Below are 4,557 nucleotides of genomic sequence, written 5' to 3'. Positions count from 1 at the left end.
GGAGTCACGGCTGCTGTTACTGTTTCAGGCAGGAGGGGCGGATGCGCTCCTCCACTCGATTCTCCCTTTCGTCGGCAGGAGGGCGTGGTCGGTAGAGGAGACGCTGCGTCGTGGGGCGGGGTCGCCGGAGACGACACTGCGCCGATGGGCGGAGTCGCTGGCCAAACTCTCACGGGTTCCCCCGAAGCTCCACCCTTCTCTTCCGGCCTCTCCACGCGGCTCTCCTTCGGCTCGGCGCCATCTTGGGCTGGCGCTCCAAGATCTCTTTTCTCAGCCGCTTCTTTGACCGCCTTAACGGCCATACGCAGCTGGGTTGTTAAACTCAAATTTTTTATCATTAAATCAGTAATTGTACGGCAAGTTGCACTCAGGTCTCCCCCCTTGTCGTACCGCGGGGCCACCATCTCATCCGCGGTGCGCTCCTCCGTCTCCAGATCTTCGCGGAGCTCGGACGGAAGCTCGCGACCCCTTAATCTAGCCGCCATGAGGGGAGGGAACCGGATGATCGGCTCCGGTTCTTCACTCTCCCGAGCATATCTTAGGCATCAGGCACGCTCCCGGGTGAAGGTTGGGTTTGTTTCGCCCGTCGGGTCGGGTCCGGCGAGGGACACAGCATCGAGGGACCTAAACAGGACCCGCTCGTCGCTCATAACACACCCGAACGCCACAGGGAGCAAACACACTTCTCTCTCTCGGGGCTCCGTCTTCGGAGACTCCCTCTTCTCCCTTCAGCGAAAGGCGTCCGCTGACAAACCTCTCACCCGTTCCGCCCGCCTGGTGGTAAGCGATATGCGCCTCCCGTTCCATAAAGCATTCTACTTGGCGTTTTCTACTGCGCCAAGGGCAGTTCTTAACTAATTCCAGTTCTAGCGAGCCCTCTCCTGATTCCATCCTCGTCGCCATGAAAAAAGGTTGGGAAAAGGGCCAACACATAGCACTCCTTGGTCAGCAGGCAAAGAGGCACAAATAATGCAAAAGGCCATGAGCACTTGAGAGGGAAAACTGTCATTCACAACTGCATTGGGAGCGTAGGGTGGGAATGTGCAAGGACTCTGCAGTCCCTGCACATGCTCGCCAACCCATGGCCCTTTTCCAAAGCCTGAGGGCCAAATCCAAACATATTTGCTCCCCTTGGTTTTGTAGGCGTTAAACATTATTGATTCTTATGGACTGGCACAGCACTGTCACTGGTTTCTCTGACGCATTGTATCCCAAGAAGGACACGTCCTGTAGAGGCAGGGGGATGAGGTGTTCTCACAATGTGGAAATGGAAGATTAGATGAAAGAGCAACAGTACCTTCCTCTAAAAAATCCCAGATGCTGCAAGTTACTTCAGAAAGACCCAGCATACATGCAAAGCCCAGCTCACACTGATCAAAGCACAAGCAGTTGTCAATGGGCTGTAATTATCAGAGCAGATAAAAAGGAGTTAAGTCTGTGCATCCACGAGCGTGCGTTCTGAACTTGGCTCCCTCGGTGAGAAATTTCTGTGTCAGGGTTTGCCAATCGCACAACCATAGAGTAATGTGACTGGAGAAACACACACAGAGCATTTAAAACATGGGTCTTCATCTTATGGGAGCAGGGCCATGCCTGAGCTGACCTGAAGGCTGTTGGCAGGTAAAAGAACTAGAACAGCGGGTCCCTCTGCAGTAAAAGCTGAAGAGGGCAAGGCAGCACCGTTTCCCTCTGGGCAAGAATGGCTGTAGTTCTTTGCAACACATTTAGCTTCTGGATTTATTCCAGGTAGAAATCAAATGCAGCAGCCTGCTGGTGGTGTGCAGCCCCTCAGGTCCCTGCACCGTGTGGAGTGAGGCAGGGAGAACTGGCTCCTAAAGAAGCAAAACCGCAACAGTAAGGAAGTGGGTCACAGCCCAGCCCCAGACACACCATGGAGGGGAAGTTCTGGGAAGGTATTAGGCAGTGCTTGAACAGTCTGAATACTGGAGATGGCTTTGAGTGACAAACAGGAGCACGGCACTAGTCCGGATCATGGCCCAGCCCTGCGACACACAGGCCTGCTTGCGGGCCGCAGTAAGGGGCACAGCAGGACAGCAGGCCAGTGATTCACAGTCTGGGGGGTCACGGCTCCCTGGGGGGTCACAGCTCCCTGGGGAGCCTGAAGAACCTGTCAGGGGTGCTGTGAGCACACAGGACTCAAAAGATAAACCCAGGGATCAATAGGAATCCACAAACTTAAAGGCATTCTGGACTCAACCTTCATGGAGACCATGAAATACTGTGACTGGCAAACAAACCTCAGAGAGCATTTAAAACATGCATCTGGCCTGCAGCGCTCTGTCTGAGCTGACCTGCAGGACATGGGCAGTGGAGACAGAGGCTAGGGAAGGTCGGGGGGTTTCTAATGAAAATGGAATTGGCAAAACCAACCTGCAGCATGAGCAGGGAGATCCCAGCTGGGCGCAGCTGAAGAGGGAGGTTAATATCTCAGTTCCCCATCGGGCTGTATCACTGTGCAGTGTGTACTGCCAGTATGCACCATACAGTGGTAGTCAGCCTCATCCTCGGCTTGGACTCCCTTGATGGTTAATACGGCCTTCTGACCAGATATGGACCCCGAGAACCGGGTGGGGATCCCCGAGGGCCTACTGTCGGTGTTATATATAAGCTGTCGAGGGGCAGAGCCAGGTTTCTGCTGGAACCAGTGAGGATAGTTGGTGCTGGTGATGGCTCCGGTGCTCAGGCTACAGGACAGAGTGACAATCTCTCTTAGGGACACGGACACCGCAGGCTCCTGAGTCACCACAGGCTGTGACCAGACCCCTGAAATCAACATCACAAACCCATTATTAACCATTCATTGACCGCGCTGATGGGAAAGCAACTGCCCCATGACCGTCACAACAACCTGAACCCTTCTGCCCACCTGAGCAGCATGAGATCAGCACCAGGAGGAGCAGGGCACAGGCCATGGTGACAATCCTGACCAGTTCGGTTTCCTGAGGCAAAAGTCTCCCAGGCTGGGGCCCTCCAAGTCTCTCATAAAGCCGCAGAGCTGAGACCGGCCCCTTCATGCAAATCAGAGCTGAGCCCAGCCCCTTCATGCAAATCTGCCCCCTGTCACTGGCTGCTGCTGGTGCGTCGCCCTGTCGGGACGTGTGTTTCTTCCTTCTGCTTCCACCGCTCCGAGAGCCGGCAGAGCAGAGCCCAGTGCACAGCGCTGGCAGGGGAGGTGCTTTACTGTAAAGTCATATTCGTACCCATCGTTAAACATCCCGTTCTTCCTGCTTGATTGTCATGAGGAAAGAGGTGGGAGGTATGATTACCCTGTGCATGTCCCACTCCCCCTGTTAAATCTTTCCTAAGGAAGATGTTCTGAATTGTAATTTCTCACCCTCCATGAATAACTCCAGCCTCTGCTCTGCCCTGCCTAAATCACAGTGTTTCACAAGTGGGGCACCAAGATTATATTGGTGTCCTAACTCCTGGCACTGGAGCATGGCCTACATTGTGCCACGTAGACCTTTTGAGATGGACCTCTTGTCCATGATCCAGGGGATGCTAACAGGGTTTAGGGACTCATACACAGGACATCTCTTTTTAGCACTGTCCCCAGCATTGCATATTCATATCATAGCTGTGAACAGAAGCACTGACTGAGATAAAGGTCCCAAAGTGCTGCGTGCTGAACTGTGGCAGGCAAGAAGATGGCCCCAGCCTGGAAAAGCACTGGAGCGGGGCAATGGGCTCTATCAAACAGAGAAAGTTTTGTGTGCACTTGTTTTGTGAAAAATATACAACCATTTATGTAGCTCAGGTCTCCGTTTCTGCCTGCTTCCCTGAACATCCCCATTCAGCCAGCATCCTTGGTCCCAGCAGTAGAAATAAGATTCAAGAAAGGATTGTGAGGAGCAGGCAGCACCACCTTAGCCCCATGCAGGGAGGCTGGTTATAGGCACAGGACTGGGCTGACAGGGAATGCATGGGCGAGATGAGAGCAGCCAGGAGGAGTTGGCCAACGTGTGAAGGCCTTGGCAGGAAAGACAAGGATGCAATTTGATGAGGACGAATTTACCTGCCCTGGGACAGGAGACATTATGATTTGGCTTGTTCCTCTTCTGACTAGCTTGTCCCTCCTCTCATGATCTTTCTGGTGCTCCTGCTGATGCAAGAAGCAGGATTAAGCAGGTTCTGGTGCAAGTCCCCCAAAGACATTTGGGTTCCCTGGAGAACGGCTGGCAGAGATCTCTCTGTGTTGCACGAATCCCCAGAAGGCTCCACATGGAGCCAGGACCTCACAGCACTGGACAGATTCAGTGAGACTCTGCCTGCTCTGAAGACTTTATGTTCCACGCAGGCAAGACAGAGGAAGGGAGGAAGGGGTCTGGCTCACAAGCCCAAATCACAGGCAGGAGAACGGAAAGGAGTCCTGCACCGGGGCCTCAGGTCCCAGACTTCCCTTCCCCTCATGTCTTTGGATTGAGAACCCAAGCTCCCAAAGACGGCACGAAAAGGATGTTGTTTTAGAAAGGGTCAGTTCAGAAACTGAGAGACATGGAGCGAATCCGCGGTTAGACCATACTAAAGGGGAAACCC

The 4,557-nt window shown here is 53.6% G+C and overlaps 1 pseudogene; it reads right to left on the bottom strand.

The window, feature by feature from the left end:
* Nucleotides 1-3,035, bottom strand: part of LOC102373973 — a 15,593-nt pseudogene extending 12,558 nt beyond the window's left edge.
* Between the last annotated feature and the right edge of the window lie 1,522 nt (nt 3,036-4,557).

This window comes from Alligator sinensis, unplaced genomic scaffold (genome assembly GCF_000455745.1).
Source record: "Alligator sinensis unplaced genomic scaffold, ASM45574v1 scaffold505_1, whole genome shotgun sequence".
NCBI lineage: Eukaryota > Metazoa > Chordata > Crocodylia > Alligatoridae > Alligator > Alligator sinensis.
The sequence above is the reverse complement of the archived record's forward strand: the minus strand, read 5'-3'. Positions and strand labels throughout refer to the sequence as shown.